We start from the raw sequence: 23996 nt of genomic DNA, 5'->3' as shown, positions 1-23996 counted from the left end.
GGGGGTGGGGGGGGGGGTTCCAAAGTTGACTCCTCGTAATTCAGCACAGTAGGAGTGAATGTCATTTTCTGTTCTAAGCATTAGTACACGTCCTGTACAGGTATGACACCCATCATCTCACTGTCACTGTTGGAAGACTGTAGGAGTATTTGAAAAAAAAAAAAAAAAATCTACCTCATGAGAGCTGGTGCCCTTGTAGGTAACAACATACTTTGATGTCTGACTGGTCTCTTAGGCAATATTCATTTTTCTTCTTTTCCATCTTATTCACCAGCATTTGTTTTGGTTTGTCTGTGTTCCTTCTTGCATACAAATAATTCAGTGATTAATACTAGGCAAATATAAAGTATAGAATTAAAAGATAATCCTATTTAATTACTTAAATATATTCAAAAGAATGGTATTGTCAAGCAATCTCCCTCAGGAAGTACAATGTGCAATCTGAATGAGTTGGGCAGAAGTTCAGTCTAAATTTTTAGTTACAGGGGCGCCTGGGTGGCGCAGTCGGTTAAGCGTCGGACTTCAGCCAGGTCACGATCTCGCGGTCCGTGAGTTCGAGCCCCGCGTCGGGCTCTGAGCTGATGGCTCAGAGCCTGGAGCCTGTTTCCGATTCTGTGTCTCCCTCTCTCTCTGCCCCTCCCCCGTTCATGCTCTGTCTCTCTCTGTCCCAAAAATAAATAAACGTTGAAAAAAAATTAAAAAAAAAATAAATTTTTAGTTACAAAAATCTTAGAACCAGACACCTGAAATGTTGCTCCCCATTTTTTTATATTTCAACTTTTATAACACATGATATTTTCTAAACATGATAAAAACAATGATGACAACATCAGTAGCTACCATTTTAACAAGATCATTTTTTTTTGTCATGTCAACGCATTCTGGATCATTTGAAAGGCAGAAGTGCCCTATAAGAAAATACAAGCTTTTTATAATAGCAAAGTGAAAATATATTAAAACTCATAAGTCAACATGATGTTAGTTTCGGGTTTTAGTATCAGACGCATTTGGTCATATTGGAATCCCAGCTCTGCCACTTATGTGACTTTGGGAAAGTCAATATTTTTCAGTCTCAATTGTTTATTACAAAAAAAGACTGGATATAAAAGCACTTGCCTCCAGCAATTCCATTTCTAGGTATATATCCCAAAGAACTAAAAGCAGGGACTCAAACAGATACATGTACAATAATGTTCATAGCAATATTATTCACCTTAACCAAAAGGTACCAACAACTCAAATGCCCATCAACAGATGAGTTGACAAATATTGTTACACATACAATAGGATATTATTCAACCACAAAAAAGAATGAAATTCTGATACATGCTACAGCATGAGTGAAACTTGAAAACATTATGCTAAGTGAAATCAGTCCAACACAAAAGGATAGTGTATGATTCCACCTTTATGAGGTAACTAGAATAGGTAAATTCATAAAGACAAAAATATAAGTTACCAAAGTCTGAGAGAGGGAGGGAAGGTTGAATGGGGAGTTAGTGTTTAATGGAAAGTTTCTGTTTGGGATGATGAAAAAGTTCTGGAAATGGACAATGGTGACAGTTGTACAAAATTGTGAATGTCCTTAATATCATTAAACTGTATACTTAAAAGAGATTAAAATGGTAAGTTATATATATATATATATATATATATATATATATATGCACATGGTAAAAATATATGTATATTCTAAACCACAGTAAGAAAAGCATCTGCCTTATGGAGTTGTGAAGATTAAATTAGATGAAATATCTTGCATCAATAAGTATCTGACCAATGCAACTCTGAAGTCACCCCAACTCTAACTCCTTTTCCTTGCCTTTTTTAGAGAATAGCACACATATTTTGAAGCCAGTGCTATGTTAATTCACATTGGCACAAAAAAAGTGAGAGGAACCATCAGTGTCAAAGTCAAAGTATATTGTCTTGATGAGAAACTACACCCAAATATTTTGACCAAAGAACTCATGAACTGCTGTGGGCCTTTCCATTAGATTAAAAGCACTCTCCAAATTCTCAGTGAACTATCTACCTTCTGCTTATATAAACCCCCTGAATTTCAAATCTCTATTATAAAATGTTGTGAGCATCAGTTAAGGCTTTCTTCTATCTCAGAGAATTTATTTTTCTTACCTCTTTGGAGTAACACTTGATATAAATAAGATACATTTATTCATATAGACCACAAATTAATAATGAGCATTAAATGTATAAGGCACTGTAGGAGATCTCAAGAAATATCTAGCTGCCTATCCCCAGAAATGCAGTAAAGAAAAGAGACATAAATAACATATTCCCTTCTGGAGCCTGAAAGTTCCTCAGAGGAGTGTTCTCCAAGGGACTCACATACAATAATTGTCATTTTTGTTATATCTACTATTGTTGAACCTCACTTGCAGTGACCTGTTTTCTCCAGCTTCTTCTACAGTCCTAACTGTTCCTTAATATATATGTAGGAATTCTGACAATACTGATCCATCTGTGGACCTCCATCTTGTTCATGACCATGTAAAGACTTCCCTTGGGGCTATGTGTAGGAAGGCTTATTCTCGACTTCCCTAAAGTTGTTAAGATAACTTGTAGAGATAACATAGTTTCTTCTCCTCCTTCCCCTCTGGCACACAGATGGCACCATAAGGTCTATTAAAAGTTAAACTCTTTGGCCTCACCATAGTGGTCTCCACACATTTCCTCACTCTATAAAATCTATGGATTAAGGTTCAGACTTTGCAGAGAATTGCTGCAGGGCACCTGGATTATCATCTACCTGACTCCCCCTGTCAGTAAATTAGCCTGAATAAATCTCTGTGTAAATGATATGGAGTGGCTTCCTTCATTATGCATCTCAAAGTAGCTTTCAGTTGACAGGATACTTTCCTGTCCCTCCATCTTCTAACAAGGTCTATGTGTACATACACATACACATACACATACACACAAACGTGTATGTATGTATGTATATATGTATGTCACATATATAACAACATACATACATATATTTATATGTATATACACACAAGCACACCCACATACAGAAAGAGGGAAGGATGAGAAAGAACCAGCAGAGACGTTGTTCATGAATTACCTTCACTACCCTCTCTAGTTACTACTATTCTGCTGTCTTCCTTCCACTTGCAAAGTGAATAACAATAATTTTCTCAAATTTTTTATAAGTTCCTCAATCTATTGCACTGTTTCCAACCTCAACAAGTTTCTCTTTCAAGATTCACCAACAGCTTCTTTAATCCAGAATCCCAGAGTCCAGTGGCCTCTTTCAGACTTCTTTGCCAAGAAGCTTCTGCTGTATTGAATTTTTTGAAATCACTTCATTCCTTGGTGTCTATGCCATATACAATCTCCTTCCCACTTTTTGTCTCAGTCAACTCTGTGCATTACTCCACTTTCTCCTCCTACATCCTAAATTATGGTTTTCCCCAAAACTCAATGCGTTATCATATCCCTTTGTCGCTCTACAGCTTTGTCTTTGAAAAGCTAGTTTACTGTAACCTTTCAAATTATACCTCCACTTATATTCTTTATCCTTATATACTGAGTTTTAAAACATTTTTTCAGAAACCTTGTGAATATTTTATTTCCATGTCTTATTTTCATCAAAAACTCAACATTTCCAGAATCTAATTAGTTTTCCCTGCTTCTTTTCTCAAAATTCATTCCTGGAACTTTTTCATTGACCCAACCATTTGCCCAAGAAATTAGGCCCAATACCATTAATTCATCTTTAATTTGTCTACTGTTTGTTCTTTCAATATGATATCCAGAAACCTCCCCTAAATTTCTAAATAGCACCCTCATCAAGGTCCTCATCATTTCATGGTTGGGTTACTTGAATGGCCTTCAGTTAGTTTCCCTGATATCAATCTTTGTTACAAACGCTAGAAGACCAATCTTTAATAGTATAGTACCTAAATGCTATAAGCTCTATTTTTAAAATAAAATTATATTGGAAATGAATAACAAAAACCTTTCATGAACAACTCAGAACCATCTATTATTCCTTACTGCCTTCTAAATTCAATATAAACTTTGGTATCTGGATTTGAGCTTCTTTGTGATTGGATACTCTCTTCCTAGTTGACCCACTATTCCTCAGGATATACACTACATTCCGTCATCCAGTTAATCATCTTACTGCCCTCTCACTTGTTGGTCACAATCACTCTTGCCCACTAATCTCCCCCTCTCTTCCTCTTCCTGGTGGGATTTGACCATTCCTCTAAACTCTGACAAAAGCAATTTCTTCTGATATCCAAACCAGTATTACAACTCAACGACACATTTCTTTAACTTCTTTGCTTCTGTGATGTAATTTAAAATGTAATGACATACACTAGAATTATCGGCCCTTAATTCACTAGTCTTCATTTTGATGTAGTTCAAAAGTCACCTAATTAGAATTTAAATTTTTGCTTTGCTACCTACTCGATGAATGGCTTGCAATAATTTGTACACCCATGAGCACAGTTTGAGTTTCTTCAAGGAATACCAATAACCTTTCCATGGCATCAATAAGAACAGGAGATGAGATAATGTAATAGTATATTAGTTTACTATTGCCGCTACAGTAAATTACCTCAAGTTTAGTGGCCCAAGACAATGCAAAGTTATTATCTTATATTTCTGGAGATCAAAAGTTTAAAATGGGTAGGCATTATCCAGTAATTCCAGTACTAAATATTTACCCAAAGAAAATAAAACACCAATTCAAAAAGATATATGTACCTGTTTATTTCAGGATTATTTACAATAGCCAAGTGATGGAAGCAACCTAAGTCCAAAGTCCATAAATAGATGAATGTATAAAGATGTAGTGTACACACACACACACACACACACACACACACACACACACACACAATGGATTATTACTGAGCCATTAAAAAAAAGAAGAAAAATGAAGTCTTACTATTTGGGACACATAGATGGACCCAGAGGGTATCATGCTAAGTAAAAAAGAAAGGTAAATGCCATATCATTTCATTCATATGTGGGATCTAAAAGCAAAAATGAGCCAATAAACAACATAACAAATCGACTCTTAAAAACAGACAACAAACTCATGGTTGCCAGAAGGGAGGTGGATGGGAGAGAGAGTCAAAATAGATGAAGGGGATTAAGAGGTACAAACTTCTAGTTATAAAATAAGTAAGTCACAGAGAGGAAAATTATAGCATAGGGAATATATTCAATATTGTAATAGTGTTGTATGGTGACCACACTTATTGTGGTGAGCATTGAGTAACATACAGAATTATTAAACCAATATGTTTTATACCTGAAACTAATATATGTCTATTATACTTCAATAATTAATTTAAAATCATATTAAATTAAAAAATTAAAATTAAATGGGTTGGCAGACCTATGCTCATTGTGGAGGTTCTAGAGGAGAATCCATTTCTTTGTTGCAGCTGCTACTGGCTGCAAACTTCCTTTAGTTCATGGCTCCGTTTCTCTTCAACCCCTGCTTCCATGGTCACATCTCCTCTCTGATTCTCCTGCATCCCTCCTTCACTGATAAGAGCCTTGTGATGACATTGGGCCATCCTGAACATCCCAGAATAATCTCCTCACTCAAGACACTTTGCTCAATGGCATGTGCAAACTCTCTTTTACCATGTAAGGGGATATATGCACAGGTTCTGGGGATTAAGACACAGACATTTCAGTGTACTGAATATAAGTTACACAATAAATTTTGCTTTCTTTCTCTCATCCTGTAGAGTATAAATTGTATGAAAGCAAATATCAAGTCTCATCCTCTTTCTATAGCTTTCTCATCATCTATCACGTGCAAAGCTAATGACAACGTTGAATAAAGGCTGTTAATATTGGTCAAACTCTGTATGTGTCAGATTGGGGCAGACTGAATCATTCCCTCCTGTTTCTATTACACATCTTATTTTGTAGAAGCATCATATACAGACCCTAAAGCCTAGCACAAATACATAAATACATTCCAATTCATTCCAGGAGGGTTTATCCAAGAAGTTCAATTTTGCTCTAGTGCTACAGTAACATTTTATTCTCAGGGCACCCAGGTGGCTCAGTTGGTAAAGTGCCTGACTTCAATTCAGGTCATGATCTTCTGGTTCGTGAGTTCAAGCCCCACCTTGGGTTGTGTGCTGACAGCTTGACGCCTGGAGCCTGCTTCAGATCTGTGTCTCCCTCTCTCTCTGCTGTTCATGATCTGTCTCTCTCTCAAAAATAAATAAACATTTAAAAAATTAAAAAAAACAATTTTATTCTTATTTTCTTGGGTTACTTCACCTGACTTCTCAGGTTTTCTTTACAAAAACTATGTAGGTTGTAGTCTATAGCTTCTTATCCCAACCAGGGATTTGATTGAAAAATACATAAGATATTTATTTCCTGATGAAAATAGATATATTACAAATAGTCAGATTTTCTATAAATTAACATTGTAGAAAACGCATCCTAATGATAAATGATTCTTTAAGGACATAAATTCTTTGTTTTGGTTTGGTTTTTTTGCTCTTAAGCTGCACTGCTCATACACACTGCTGAAGCTCCCCTTCAAAGAAAAAAATAAAACCTCATCTTCATTTCCAAATAGTGAAACCACAATATTCTTCTCAGGAGGCATATGAGCATGAAATTCTATACTTCAAAATAGAAACCGTCTAGGTTAGATTTTGGGTTTTTTTTCCCTCTTTTTTACATTTGTTTTAATGATACATGTTTTCCTAGGTCATTTCAAGGCTCCTTTGCTGTGAGATGGGTTTTATGTATTATCCTCACCAAATACTGTTAAAGCAGTCTTCATAGTCACATCAATTTAGCCATCATAGCTGAAAATGAAAAATGCCTCTGAGCTAGAATGTCTGTAGAACACACGCACACACACACACACACAAACACACACACAGTACTATGAATGAAAACAGATGCAGGGGTTCTCACTTAAATGTGGAATCTTAAACAGTCTAATACATAGAAGCGGAGAGTAAACTGGGGTTACCCAAGGCAGGGAAATGGGGCAACTGGTAAGATGTTGGTCAAAAGGTAAAAAGTTGCACTGATGTAGGATGAATAAATATAGAGGTCTAGTGTGCCTATAATTAATTATCTTCTATTGAATACTGGAAATGTGCTAACAGTGGATTTCAAGTGCTCTCATCACACACACACACACACACACACACACACACACACACAGTATATAAGGAGACAGTGTTATTAATTAGCTTAACCACAGAAGTCATTTCACTATGTATATGCATAAAATCATCATGCTGTACACCTTCAATATGTATAATTTTTATTAAAGAGAAAAGAAATACAGGGAGGAGGAGTCTTAAATCAACCACCAACATAGTGTCACATGGGTCACTTAAAAAGAGACTCAAACCTGATCATTTGACTCTGTGCTACACTCAAGCCCAGAAAGCTTTTCACTGGCAGAAATGTCTCCTGATGCCTGAGGAATTATGCATTTATAGATTAGCAGAAGTTAATGTGTCATACTTTGACCTTCTTAGACCTTACTTGATTGAGTCATATTTCTAATGTTGTTTTAATGAACTTTTCTAAGTTCAGCTAATTGTCCAGTTATCCCAGTACTAAAGCTTAAAAACAAAACAAAACAAAACAAAACAAAACAAAACAAAAAAACAAACAGGATCTTATCTGGTGTCTCTATTTCCTATTACCCAGTGCTATTATTCCTGAAGGAAAGTAGCTACCAAGTCTTCAATGCTTTCATAGGCAACAACAGGCAAGTTTATTACCAAGCTTTGCCAACAGATTAAAATGCTGGATTGCAGAAAACTCTCTGCCCTTTTCTCTACTGGAGAAAAACTCAGGGCTTTATATAATGCTAAATCTTTCTATGACATAAAAGCATTATTTTTTTCTCCTACATTTGATAAATAACCTATATTATGTATGTTGCATACATAACATACATTACATAAAATGGCACATATAACATAACATTCTAGAAAACTTAGAGCTGGTTACAAAAGACTGAACTATTTCAATTTGGATAAATTTAACATCATGTATTATAACACTGTCTTTCACAATATCCTTTCCCCTCATAAATCTATGACCTTTATCTAATTGTCACATCATTTTAAAATTTTTGGATAAATCATCATTAAAAGTTTTGTTTTTTTTAATAAGCACCTGCTATGAAAAGGCCCTTGTAGGTTGTAGCAAGAAATTCAGATCTGAACATGGGCTCTGCCTGCAAAGAGCTGTTTATAAAAATAGACTGGAATAAGTGGAATAAAACTTCTATTTTAGAATTCTGTTTCTTTGCTGATTGAATCCCCCAAAGGATCACAATCACACACAATATATACACAAGGTAGCTTCTGGGAAAGACAGAAAGGTTAAGTCAGGTTTACCAGCCCTATAAACGATAATATACAGGGTACCAACCGAAAGCAAACCAAATATATTCCATTACATTTTCCTGCAGAATTTCCATTAAAGGTGCAAGAAAAAAGAGTACCTATCCACAAAGGCACCTGGGAGTGAAAGAAAAATACAGTACCTTTGTATAGAACACAGGGTCTTGAAATATCTGACCCCCATACATCTGTGATCTTATAAAGCAGGACAATGTTGCCGGCAGGAGAACTCCTGCTGACAATAAGAAAAAGAGGCAGAGCACTCTTTACTCCCACCGTTTGGGTGCACTCTTAGGGGCGGGAGCTCTTCTATTGCAGTGATTCAGCACCTGCTGGACCCCTACTACTGACTCATTCATTCAAAGCCATAATTGATTAAATTTACTATAAGTGCAGCAAAAGAAAAAGGAAGGAAAGAAGTTTTTAAAGCTCATTTTAAGTAACTATTCTGAAAGAGAAAAGTAAAATATAACGTTTATTCTATCCTCCATTCTCTCTTTCTCACCCCTACCCTCTCATTTCTCTGTCTTAGACACACAGACCACATACTTATTTCATATACTTATATTTCCCTGAAGCCAAAGAATTTAAGAGCCATACACAGCTACACCTAGGGTCATAAATGTACAATAGTTATGTCTCTCTGTAAGTCATGTACTTGTTTGAAGCTTCCAAAGTCTTTGTTTCTTTAGAAGCTCACTGAAACATTGATTAAATGGAATCAATGTGGATACCAATGTGGTATGTGGATAAGAAACAGAACCACACATTTAGTGTCTTTAAAATTTTTTTTTAATCTTTATTTATTTTTGACCGAGAGAGAGTCAGAGGGTGAGCAAGGGAGGAACAGAGAGAGAGAGAGAGAGAGAGAGAGAGAGAGAGAGAGAGAGACAGAATCTGAAGCAGGATTCAGGCTCTGAGATGTCAGCACCGAACCTGACACAAGGCTCAAACTCATGAACCATGAGATCATGACCTGAGCCAAAGTTGGCTGCTTAATCACCTGAGCCACCCAGGTGCCCCAGACACATTCCATGTCTAAGTGGATTCTCCATTCAGGACAGGTTAGGGCATATATTTCCACGCTAGGACTTAATAGCCATGTGAACCTAGACTAGTTTTCTTTCTCCTATAAAGCTGAGGTTCCTCTTGGGTAAAGAGGAGATAATAATGCCTACCTTATTTAATTATTGTGAGTTAAGCTGCAATGGTTGTAGCATAGCCTCTACAATTTAGTACCTGGTATGTAGTGAATGCTCAATAACTATTGTTTTTTTTTTTTTTTAAAAAGGAAACAAATAAGAAAATACAGTAAGGGAAAGATTGCTAAAATCTGTTGATTGTCTTTTCTGCATTAGCCAGAAGACATTTGTGATCTAGCAAGTTCTCAGAGTCATCAAACCAAGTCAGAGCTGCAGGCATAAAAGAATTAGATTCCAGACGAAATATCAAATCAGAACCTACCTTTCTTTCGTCTTTCCATCATTCCCTCATTCCATCCTTCCTTTTTGACTTTCCTTTTTCATAAAGAAACGTATATTGACAACTAGTCTGTGATTAGCCTATTCCTTGTGTTTGAGATAGAGAAAAACTGTCAAATGCTTTTAGGAAAGTCCCAGTCTACTCAGGAAAAGCAGTAAAATGGTAGTTGTGAAACAGGAAACCAATGTCTTGACAGGTAAGTTCTAAGGTGTTGCTGAACCATCAAGGAATAGCTGGATAAGGTGTAGGGAGCAGTGATGTCTAAGGCAAGCCCAGGCAAAACACACAGGCATTCAATCTTTGAATATATATATATATATATATATATATATATATATATATATATATATAAACACAACACTCTCAACCTTAAATAAACCTTCTTAAGGCCATGTGTACCTAAGGAACTGCTTTCTTGAATTGGCACACTAGAATCTTTGATCTCAGATTTTCAGGTTGGTCTTCTCAATTCTGAACTCAGAGCTTAACAAAATCTACAAAGACCTTCATTAGGAATGACCAAGTTCTTGCTATGACATGGGAATAACCTACATTTTACACCAGAGCTGAACTAGGCAAACTAATAAAACAAACTACAAAAGATATACAGTGTGATTCTAATAATAAATTTCACTTCTCTCTTCTCTAAAAACTAATGAAAATCCTTAGCAGGTCAATGTTTTATACTGTTTCAATTTCTCTTCTTGCATTATCCACATTTTTCTGTTCCATACTGTTCTTCTGATTTGCCAGTCTAAGGTGACCTAACTTTCTTGAATTGGGGTTATTACTATTATTATATACAGATGTTTTCCATCTCTGTGAACATGACAGCATTTGCCTTGTTCACTGTCATATTCACAGGAACTAGAACTACTATATGCTTGGCATATAGTATGTGCCAAGCACATAGTAGTTACATAATACATATTTGATGTATCAACAAGCAAATGTCCTTTTCCAAAAACAAACAAACAAACAAAAACAAAAAACAAAAAACAAAAAACCTGTGGCACTTTCCACAAAATTGGCTTCTATCTCTGTACAGTCTTTCTGATTTTTGTCTCTCTTTAATCTAGGTTCATTGTGGCTGTAAGAAATACCTCAGAATTGGCATACAAATTTAAAACCATAATGCCATTGGGCAGGAATATGGATACTTATATTGAATCAGTTAGAATTCTTAGTGTCTAACCTAGGGCCACCCTTGATGACAACACACCAGTGAGTAGAATACACAAGAACATGAAAAAAAGAGACACACGGATCAGTTGGGAGCTTCATGGTGTTCATTTTGCAGGATGTGGAGGGCCAGGGAGGAAGGATGCAAAGAAAATCTGATGAGAAGCCTCAGGTGGAATCTGGACAGCTTCTCTGAGCCATGCCTTGGAGTGAGGCACAGGTCTAGGTATGGTGGGAATGTAAAACTGACTCAAAACTAAACTCCCCAAGATTTTTAGAAATATTTTTAAAATTATAAATTATAATACACAATTTAGATAAGATTTAGTAATGTAGGCACATTTAGTGATTTCAATTTAGTGATTTCTATTTAGTGATTATAGGCACGCATGCACACACACACACACATATTAATATGACACAAATGCATAAGGTACATAAACAGATATACAGTGTATCTGTATAAAATTTGGGGAGGATAGCAATGGGGGTGGGGAATTCTTGAAAATCTCCTTTGCAGGACAATAAAGAACAAAAGGCTGAGAAATACTACTGTAGAAGAACATGTATTAAGAAAGAATATATTTCTGATAAAAATTATAATAACCACAATAATCATTTTGTTTCTGTTATTATAACAATAGCTAATCAAATGTGTCCAGTGGTATGTGCTTTCTATAAACAATAATGGTTTAATTCTCAGGCAGTACCTATGAAATAGTTGTTATTATTCCCACTATATAAATGAGGAAATGGAAATTTAGAAAGGCCATTATTTTTCCCAGATGAGGAAAGTGGAAGCCAAAAAGGTTATGAAATTTATCCAGTGTGATACAACAGTAAAAGATTCTGTTCCAGGTCTAGATTTGATTGAATCTAGGCTACTTACTCTTAACCATTATGCAGGTTTCCAAGTGGTGTAATTATGTACATGCACTTACACGCAAATACTAATGAATGGAAGTATGCAAACCAAATTATTAATGAAAATACATGGAAGTTTAAATGTTCAAATTTCTTTGGCTCTTCCTTGTTACCAAGTTTTCTGACTGCATTAATTTTAATACAAAATAAACATAAAATGCCAGTAGCTAGTTATAAAGCTTGCCCAAGAAGCATTCAGATATTTAGGAGGGACAAGACATGAAAGCAAACAGTTCTGATAGTAGTGGAAATAAATGCTACTTCATTCACTCACTGCCTATATTCCTTGGGCAAGTTCCCCAAACTTTGAGTCGCAGCTAAAACACAGAAATGAGAATATCTATGAGGATGAAAAGTGTCACAAGTTCAAAGTAAAGCCCCCTCCCCCTTGAGCCTCATTCCCAGGGCCTACATTCACTGGTACCAAGGCTTCAGAGTCAGTGTCCGAGGTAGTGTGCTGTGGACATCAAAGTGACCTTGAATGCCATTAGGAGTCTGGACTAAACCTAGCAAATGTACTCTTGAATTAATCCCTAATGACAGTGGGCTCCATTTTCTTTCCTTTTTTCCTTTTCTTATCTTTCCTTTCAACACTTCACTTGTAGGAGAAGAGGCTAAGAGATTTTTAAAGTTAACCTCAGGGTTCATATTAATTGAATTTTTCCTTTATTGCTTGCTGTAAAGATTGCTGGAGATGTCTCCTGTGTTGAAGGACTTATTAGCAGGGAAAATGGCACATTTTGCAGCCTGCCAGCAGAATTCAGAGCAGCCTGGCACCTGCCTTGCTCAATTAATAAGCAAGTAAGGGTTTTATCTGAGTGCACATTCCCCCTTTCCCTCTCCTCATCCACCTTGAACAATCATTAGAGCTAAACGGGTTCTGTTCTATGCTCCTGGGAAAGGCTCCATCCCAAAGTCATCCTTCTCCGGACCTCCACTTGTTGTGGCCCTTCTTGGGCAGATGGTGTCTGGAAGGCTTGATTGATAAACATGTTTAAATATAGAAGGCAATCTTTTCTGTGTGCCAAGCAATTACTCAGCATCACAGATAGGACTGCCATGGACCAACAAAATAGCTATAGTTTGTGATTTAACACATGAAGAAAAAGAAAATTATTAAGAAAGCATCAAATGTCAGTGTGACAGCAGATTCTAGAAAACATTTACCAGTCACCATTTGCAAGCAAAACTACCAAAATATAGGAAGGCTGAAAGTCACCTTGCCTTCTTCTGCATACACTCTATATTCACAGTTTGGAGAGGTTCATCTCCTTTTAAGGAAAATGGCTCTACTACAGAACATATATTAAACCAATCAAACTACATCTCTTCATCAGAACTTGACTGTTTTCTTCCCTCTACCTGACCTGAATGAGTATAATAATCGTAAGTGTCATAAGGTCTTTGACGTCCCATGTGTCAGGTACTGTGTTAAGCACTTTACATACATGGTCCTGTTTAATTGCCATAAATAACACCCTGGTTATCTCCAAAATAATAGCTGTAGTATTAAAGATCAGGAAGGTTAAATTGCATATGAGAACAGTTTATAAGTGTAGAGACAGAATTTGTGCCAAGGGATAGTCCAACTTCAAATCCTATGCTTGTTCCACGGGACTAGTCTGACTGGTCCACTCATTGCAGGGATCTCCGAGGCTTTGTCACCACAAATAGTCCCTACCCTATCAAATATCCCTACTCTCCTCTAACCCCAAGTTGTGGCTACATGACAAGATGATTACAAATTGGAGAGGATCTTCTCAGGCAAAACAATGGCTTCAATTTTCAAAGTTTAATTATGGTCACTGCATATTATTTATTAAGAGAAAGGGTAGACTGACCCATTTTATATAGAAAAAAATTTTCCAACAAAAACAACGACAACAAGAGATCAAAATCAGAGGGAGGGGTTTTGGCATGGAGGGATTCAACTATAATCTAACCAGTTTGATATCCCTCCCTACCAACAACCCATGGGTTTATGCTAACAATATTAGAGGTTTAAAAAGTGGTGAGACTTGAGGTGCCTCAATGGCTCAGTTGGTTAAGTCTCCATCTCTTGATTTCAGCTCAGGTCTTGATCTCACAGTCATGAGATTGAGCACATCAGGTTCTGCACTAGGCATGAAGCCTGCTTGGGATTCTCCCTCTTCCTCTCCCTCTGGGTCACAAGTTCGAGCCCCGCATCAGGCTTTATGCTGACAGCTCAGAGCCTAGAGCCTGCTTTGGATTCTGTGTCTCCCTCTTTCTCTCTCTCTCTCATCCCCTACCCCACTAGTACTCTATGTCTCTCTCTCTCTCTCTCAAAAACAAATAAAACACCTTTTAAAAAGTTAAAGGATGGTATTAGTGTGTGTGTATCTACATATTCATGGTTATAAAGACAGAAAGAGGTTGACATACAAATTAAGTCCTACATGCCCATTTGATTTTATAGCCAAGGACATGGCAATAAAAGTGACTCTATCACCACTGGTTTGCCCTTTAGGCTTCTCTGCATCACCCTCTACCAACGAGCACGAATTTTCACAATTTGATGCTCTCTTCCTAGTTTAATATCTGGAGAAAAGGATTTTCACATCACATATAGACTGGTAGACCTAGGAACAACAGCTAACATTTATTATTAATCATTTAGTGTGTATCCCTCAGTGGCTAGATGTTTGGCATGATTACCTAACTTACTTTTACAATAACCTTATGGGTAGAAGTTATCATTATACCTATTTTACAGATGAAACTAAATTCAGGAAGGCTAAGTAACTTATTCAGGATTTGATCTAGAACTTCAGCCCAGGTCTGCCCTGCTCTAAACCCATACTTTTAATAGTCATTCTATTGGTAGACTTTCTGACTTTGATGCTTGTTTTTACTAATCTGTCAGGGCAGTGGGCATTTTTCTCTGAACATGCCAATAGAGAATATAAGGACTCTGAAACAGATATTCATTCCTTTTAACTATATGGCTTTGCACAGTCATTTAAAGGCAAGAATTGTCAATAAACAATTCAAGACTATAACATAAAATATTCCATTTATATCAGCAACCAAAGTATAAGATGGCTCATTATAAATTTAATTTTTTTAAAAAAATAAGCAGGACCTATAAGAAAAAGACTACAAAACATTCCCAGTAATAGATATAAAGAGAGACAATGTTCCTAGAAGAAAATGACTTCATTTTGAAAAGATGAAGCTCTTTCCAAATTAATGAAGAGGTTTAATGCAATTCTAATTACAACTTCAATAAGAAAACTGTAGGAGAGACTAAAAGAAAGGTCCAGGAATTCACCTGGTAGAATAAACTAACTATAACAAGTTAAAAAATTTCTCTAGAGGAACGGGTCAGAGAAATATGCAAAATATATTATAAAGCTACAACATACCCTCTTGCTAGCTGTTTGATCTTAAGCATGTACTTAAACTCTCAGTGCTTTTGCTTTGTTACCTATTAGAGGGAGATTTAATAGCACTATTATTAAGTGCTATTTGCAGTAATAAACTTCAGTATGTCCTCAATAAGCAGATCCTATTTGGTGGATTATGTGAAATAATGCTTAGTAAAACACTTAGTTGACTATCACAGAATAAGCACTCAGTAAATTTAGCTATTACTGTTGTCATTATCTTTACATTATTATACTTCACAAATAACACACAACAATTCATTCATTTATTTTAGGAACATATTAATTGAAAGTGTACTATGTTCCACACTTCAAGCTGTATTACAAAGCTGTAATCATATAGACAGTATGGCACTGGCACAAAAACAGACACTCAGATCAATGGAACAGAATAGAGAACCTAGAAATAGACCCACAAACATGTGGCCAACTAATCTTTGACAAAGCAGGGAAGAATATCCAATAGAATAAAGACAGTCTCTTCAGCAAGTGGTGCTGGGAAAACTGGATGGCAATATGCAGAAAACTGAACCTAGACCACTTTCTTACACCATAAACAAAAATAAACTCAAAATGGATGAAAGACCTAAATGTAAGACAGGAAGCCATCAAAGTCCTCAACGAGAAAGCAGGCAAAAACTTCTTTCACCTTGGCCACAGCAACTTCTTATTCAACACGTCTCTGGAGGCAAGGGAAACAAAAGCAAAAATAAACTATTGGGACCTCATCCAAATAAAAATCTCTCCACAGTGAAGGAAACAATCAGCAAAACTAAAAGGCAACTGAAGGAATGCAAGAAGATACTTGCAAATGACATATCAGATAAAGGGTTAGTATCCAAAATCTATAAAGAACTTATCAAACTCAATATCCAAAAAATAAATAATTCAGTGAAGAAATTGGCAAAAGACATGAATAGACACTTCTCCAAAGAAGACATCCAGATGGCCAACCGACACATGAAAAAATGCTCAACATCACTCATCAGGGAAATGCAAATCAAAACCACAATGAGATACCACCTCACACCTGTCAGAAAGGCTAACATTAACAACTCAGACAACAACAGATGTTGGCGAGGATGCGGAGTAAGAGGATCTCTTTTGCACTGCTGGTGGGAATGCAAACTGGTGCAGCCACTCTGGAAAACAGTCTGGAGGTTCCTCAAAAAATTAAAAATGAAACTACCCTACAACCCAGCAATTGCACTACTAGGTATTTATCCCAAGGATACAGGTGTGCTATTTCGAAGGGACACATGCACCCCCATGTTTATAGCAGCACTATCAACAATAGCCAAAGTATGGAAAGAGCCCAAATGCACATCAATGGATGAATGGATAGAGAAGATGTGGTGTATATATACAATGGAGTATTACTCAGCAATCAAAAAGAATGAAATCTTGCCATTTGCAACTATGTGGATGGAACTGGAGGGTATTATGCTAAGCAAAATTAGTCAGAGAAAGACAAATATCATATCACTTCACTCATATGAGGATAAAGATACAAAACAGATGCACATAAGGGAAGGGAAGCAAAAATAATATAAAAACAGGGAAAGAGAAAAAACATAAGAGACTCTTAAACATGGAGAGCAAACAGAGGGTTACTGGAGGGATTGTGGGAGGGGGTTGGGCTAAATGGGTAAGGGGCATTAAGGAATCTACTCCTGAAATCACTGTTGCACTATATGCTAACTAACTTGGACGTAAATTTAAAAAAATAAATTAAAAATGAATGAATGAATGAATGAATGAATAAAAAGAAAGTGAACTGTGTTCCAGGCCAATCTAATTCTCAGTGTTGGGGAAATGGTAGTGATACACAGGCAAAGTCCATGTTCCCATGGAACTTACATTTTGGTGTTGGAGACAATAACTGTACGAGTAAATGGACAATTAATTTTGGATATTGCTAAGTCCCAGGGAGATAATATAATAAGATCAGGGGAACAGTAGGGATAGGGGACCAGTGTTTAGATAGAGTGGTTAAGAAGGCCTTTTTGAAAGAGATAGGCATGATGACAAGTAAGTCATATGGAGATCTGGGGAGGGGGTCCAAGCAAAAGAAACCAAAGGTCAAGTGTATTGAGGGAGGAACCAGCTTGAGTATAAAGAAAGAGAGGGAAAGAGAGTGTTGCTACAAAGTATTGAATCAGGGAGAGCGAGGGACATGAATGGGTTTACTGAAATAGGCAGGGTCTGGGTCACATAGGGCCCTATGAGCTAAGGCAAGGAGTTCAGGGGTGAACAAATCAAAGTAGGCCCAACATCATGCTATGCACCGAGGTAAGATCAAGAGAGATCAAAGTATTAAATATAAAATATGAAAAAAACTATAAGAAAGTATATAGGATTATTTATCTGATTGTGAAATGGCGAAAACCTTTTTAAGCATAAAATTAGAGGCAGAAATCATATAGGAATAGGTCGGTTATGTGAACACATGGCATCTTAAAATTCCCATATGTTAAAAAACAAAAAAAAAATATGGATGACTGGGTGGGTGGCTCAGTCAGTTGAGCATCCAACTTTGTCTCTGGTCATAATCTCACAGTTCTTGAGTTCGAGCCCCGCATCAGGCTTACTGCTGTCAGCGCAGAGCCTGTTTCAGATCCTCTGTCCCCAACTCTCTCTGTCCCTCACCCACTCGTGCTCTCTCTCTCTCTCTCAAAAATAAATAAACATTAAACACACACACAATAAATGGTATGTTTAACAGTAAACATACAAAGCATTTGCTAAGCTCTGAAAAATACGTGTAATTCATTTATCAAAGCACTAAAATCCATAAGCATGGAAAATATTAAAATATGTGAAGTTACATAAAAAATAAACTGGAATAAAAATATATAAATGCATGGATAGAAAAAATATACAAATACATGAATAGATAATTCATAAAAAGTGAAACAATGATGGTCAATAAACACATGGAAAATGTTACTACTAGGGGCGCCTGGGTGGCGCAGTCGGTTAAGCGGCCGACTTCAGCCAGGTCACGATTTCGCGGTCCGTGAGTTCGAGCCCCGCGTCGGGCTCTGGGCTGATGGCTCAGAGCCTGGAGCCTGTTTCCGATTCTGTGTCTCCCTCTCTCTCTGCCCCTCCCCCGTTCATGCTCTGTCTCTCTCTGTCCCAAAAATAAATAAAAAACGTTGAAAAAAAAAAAAAAGAAAATGTTACTACTAATAATCAAAGACATGCAAAAGTAAAAAGCAGAAGATAACTTTCTGATTTTTTACTTATGTATTTTATCAAATTCATAAATTCAATAAAAATTATCAATTCAGCATTGATGAAAGTCAATTATGCTACCCAATGGGATAGGCATTCCCATGGAGGACTTTAGAAAGTGTAAATCAGAGTATAAATTGGATTATAGAATGGAAATGTAAATTAGCAGAGCCTTCTGGAGGTTAAGAGCCTCAAGAGTATATATATGTTTAACTCTATTTCTGGAAATCCAAATTTGAGATAATCTAAAAAATTAAGTATTTATTCACAAAGACAGTGGTTCTATGATATACTATTGAGTGAACCAAGGAAAGTATAAAATTGTATATATTGAATGAACACAACTATGTAAAATGAAAGAAAAAAAAGATAAAATCCTGGAAGGATATATACAGAAATTCTATCAAGTTGCCTTGGAGTGGTAGGTTTCATGTTGGGATTTTCTCTGCTCTATACTGTTTTATACTGTCAGTGTTTTTGAAAATGAGCATGTATTTCAAATTTAACATTAACAAGAAAATTATTGAGTATAAATAGCATTCTATATCATACAATATCCATTCCAAAATTTGCCCTGGTCTTTTTTCCCATAAACATCCTCTGTTATATCATTTGGTATCTTCTTTTCAACAGACAACCTCTATCAAGCAGGTATAAATCACAGCACACAAATATTTTAGGCCCATACCAGTGACACCTACATATACATATATATCTGGATATACAAATTTAATTCATATAAAAATGTTATAAACCAAACAGAATATATAGACTAAAATAATTAGAATGGAACATTTAGGAGATAGGCAAATAAAGAAAAACATTACTTCCACTCTTACCCTGAAGGCATAGCTACATAATTAAATATCCAACTGAACAAGTATTTTTATGCAGCATCTAAAAGCCAATGGTAGGCTGTTGTATGTCTAAGGTATCATTGTTTCAAGCTCTGACTTGACCTTACATGTAACTGTTTAGCTTATTTTGAGCATTGTAAGAATATTCACACAATTTGTTTTGCTTCGGGCAAAGCTAAGAATATGCACTTCCCAAAGTGGCGTACACTTCTCTAACCTCACATCGGTTCACCAGACCAGTTCTATTCACTCTGTGAACACATGAAAATGTTAATGGACACGCAGGATAAATGAGTGAGCTAAAAGAACTCCCAGATTTCAAGGAGGATTGAGAATTCCAGGGCAGCTGAACTCCAACCTTTCAGGACACACACTGAAGAAGGAGGAGATATTTTTGAGCAAAGAAGCCCAATCTGTCTGAGCCTATTAATTCCCCTGTTGACCAAATATATCAAGTGTGATTCAGGATTATTTCAACAAATCATCTTGGCAGGTAAACATTTTCCGCAGACCGGGGCTCATTCTGCCTGTTGCAAAATGGATTGTACGAACAATGCTGAGGTAATATTGATATGAATCAAACAATAAGGCAATATTGTGCTTGTGTACCCAGCTGCCAAAGCTTGAAGAGTCTAAACATGCTATTCAAAACAATTCTTCATGTTTTCCTTTAGCCCATAATGGTTTTCTGGTGCTATTTTTAGCAATAGTATCTTTTTTTTCCTACCCTAAAAAGATTCACACATAAAACCCCAATTCACAAAACATAGAATTAGGAGCATTTCTGGCTGACATGTGGCAGAAGCCCAGCCATTCCACACATCTCTTCCAAGTACTCTTGGGCACTTACCTGCAACACTAGGCTGTATGCAAGATAAACTCTCTTACTTTTGAAGAACTAGGAGAAGCTACTAGAAAAGAATTGGCTGAAAATGTCTATTTATCTTGAGAAGGTATATGAAATTCATTGGGCATAAAACGATTCTGTAAGGAAAATTACTGGTGTTTATCTTTTGAGTGCCCTCCTACCTCTACTTCCCTAACCTCCATTCCTCCTCCTTTGTACTCCCTCACCATTTTCCCCAAAGTATGCAGCCCTTCCATTCAGAGCTCAGAGACTCCTGCCCCACCCATACCACAGACATCTCTGTACCCTCTTAACCGTTTGCCCTCCCACTGGAATAAGCGCACTATAATCTTTACAGTGAGCACTGTTTTTGCTAGCGAATTTCCATTCCTGGATTTCCCCTGACAGCATTTCCTTTCCCTCTGTGTTGGCAGTCTTGATGGTCTGTTAATAAGTCTAGCTGGTCCAGGTGGAGGGCTTCTCCCCAACATAAGGACATTTAGTCTTGGTCTAGCTCTCTCCAGGGATTATGAATCTTGAGCAGAAGATCTCAAAGAGACAAAGGCAGAAGTGATTCATGCTGGTGATGGCATCCTGACAAGGCCACCTACTGGTTTGTTTCATTTGGATCCCTGGTCCAGCCCTGGTTACTGTGCTCCTGCTTTGTCCTCTATTTGGTGAGTTACCCAAGGGCCTTCCAATAAGTTCCCTTTTGGCTTATGTTAGATGGAATCTGTTGCTTATATCCAAAGACTCCTAGATGATGGAAGGTTTTATAAGCAGTTTCAGATTCCTTATTTAATTTGCCCCCAGCAAAATCCTTTGGAATTGAGTAGGGAAATACTATCAATCCCATTTTATAGGGAAGAAAATGCAGGCTTGAACTATTGAGTTTTATTGTCCAAAGTGTTGTATTCAGGACGCAATGCAGCATCATGATTCAAATCCAGCGTATTCTGGATCTAGCCCTCTCAGAGAAATGTGCTTTCTTATGTCTAATTCCCTCAGAGCCTCCTGGAATTACCATTAGTTAATTCAAAAAACCACATCCTATGGAATAAGAGACTAACAGAGGATTCATGTGTTTTCCTCCTCAGGGGGGCATTTATTTTCAACAGGAAGTCAAGCAAGCTTACACTCCCTTAGCCACAAAAACACTTATTAAAATAGATGCCTTAAGATGATAGGTTTATATATATATAAACCTATATATAGGTCATATATATGTCATATATATATGGAATATTTTCATATACATATGAAATATATGTTTTATATCAAATTCTATATTTCATATTTTCAAAAGATACTGATCCAAATATTGTTTGTCAGGTACTCTGTAGAGAGTACTCCTGTAGAAAGCATCCAAACTCAGCCATTATCTGATTTCAGTCTGATGGTTAAATTCATATGTAACACTAACCATTACAAAGAGAAAAAAAAAAGATTTTAAATACATTGGAAAATTAATAATAAGCCACTCAGATTATAATGGAAAGGGAAAGAAATAATTAAATTTCCAACCTTCGGGAGAGAACTAAATGACCCAGACCATAAAACCATAAAATTCTCTTTTGCATCTGGAATCAACAAGGGATGAATTATTATTGTCTTACTATGCTTATCAGAGCTGCTTGTAAAGTAAAAGGAATTCAATCACAGGGAAAAAAATTCCAGGTTCCCTTGCCCATACAAACACACACACACACACACACACACACACACACACACACACAGAGCCACACACGCACACACTATGCACATTATTAGATTTTTCAGGGAGGTCTGGTCCAGGATGATGGACAGCTTATGAAAAAGATGATTTTTTAAAAGATGCTTAACTATAGTTTCAACAATCTGTCTAGAATTATTGCCCCTTTCCAATGAAAAAAAAGAAACTTCCCTCCCCCTCTTTCATCTATACCTCCAGGCTTCAGGTTATCTCACTAGCCACAGAAGAAAAGAAATTAAACAACACAGTATTTAGAGTCAGAATACCAAACTTGGACTTAACCCCAACGTGACTTCAGGCAACCCGTTAGCCCTTCTGAGCTTTTGCTCAATTCCATTTAAAATGGATAAAAATAATATTACCCATCCTTCTAACTCATGAGGATTTTCAGATGACTATTTTAAGGAAATTTTTTTTTAACATTTATTTATTTTTGAGACAGAGAGAGACAGAGCATGAACAGGGGAGGGTCAGAGAGAGGGAGACACAGAATCTGAAACAGGCTCCAGGCTCTGAGATGTCAGCACAGAGCCCGACGCGGGGCTTGAACTCACGGACTGTGAGATCATGACCTGAGCCGAAGTCGGACGCTTAACCGACTGAGCCACCCAGGCGCCCCGAGATGACTATTGATGCAAATAAAAGAAAAAGCAGTAAAGGGAATTTGGATATCATCTGAGAGAAACTGGCTAGCCACTCACACAGGTCTATTAGCCACTTTCCTCAGGCTTACAGAGCAGACTCGAAAAACTGCCCTGCTAATAGATTAAGAGGATCTGTATCACAGGGGAGTAACTTCATGTTAACTATTATATAAATCCAGAATGTCCTGGTATTATTTTACATTAATAATTAGTATAACTGCCTCCCAAAACATTTTAACCTTCCTCTAAGCTTGGTCATTGCATCTATATTAATTTAATATGGGCCTAAAATCAAACAGAGTCATACTTACATTAGTACATAATTTCCAATGGCTCTGCATTCTCACCTACTCTTTGAGCAATAACCCCAATGTGTTGTACAAGTGTCTTTCCCCAAAGATCTCTAAGGATCTCCAGGAGTGTTCATGTGTCCAAGAGCCATTGCTTACCTGCTGCTCCCTGTCTAAAGAGAGGAATTTAGACCTTAAGACTGAACTTGACACCCACTGAAATAAGCATTATATTTGCTGACCCCCAACAGTTCTGCTTGTTAGTTTTAATTAACATCATTGTCACTGAGTATCTGGTGTAAAGGTGGGCTTTCATTCCCCACTTTTGTGTTGTTGCATACATTCTCACATTGCTTTTGGTAAAGAGAGCTTCATGGATTCCCAGGCAAAGATGCTGTTGGCTTTCAGCTATACTTTGTAATCCCAGAGAAAAACTGCCTGATGCCTAAGATCTTCCCTGTTTTAGTGAAGTTCTTTCAACTAAAATACATACAGTTTCCCAAGGCATATCCAAGATGTCAAGGTGGTTTCAAAATGGTTCCAGGGTCATTCATCCTGAGCATGGAATCAGGACTTCTTCTCCTCCAAAGCTTAACTACTAATGAGAGAAAGGCTTCCTGATCCAAACTTTTTATTTTTATTTTTATTTTTATTTTTATTTTTATGCTCTTGTATTTTTTTATTTTTTAAGTATAGTTGGCATGTGTTTACATCAATGCAACATACTGATTCAACATGTTTATATATCACCATGATTATTACAGTTACTGTCTGTCACAATACAATGCTATTACAATACCATTGACTATATTCCCTATGCTATATCTTTTATTCCCATGGCTCATTCATTCCATAACTGGAAGCCTGTATCTCCTACTCACTTCACCCACTTTGCTCATCCCCCACCTCCCTCCCTTCTGGCAACAACCAGTTGTTCTCTGTATTATGGATATATTTATGCTTTTTGTTTGTTTATTCATTTGTTTTGCTTA

Source organism: Herpailurus yagouaroundi, unplaced genomic scaffold (assembly GCF_014898765.1).
Source record: "Herpailurus yagouaroundi ecotype Mexico unplaced genomic scaffold, PumYag 187, whole genome shotgun sequence".
NCBI classification, from domain to species: Eukaryota; Metazoa; Chordata; class Mammalia; order Carnivora; family Felidae; genus Herpailurus; species Herpailurus yagouaroundi.
Note: the sequence above shows the minus strand (reverse complement) of the source record.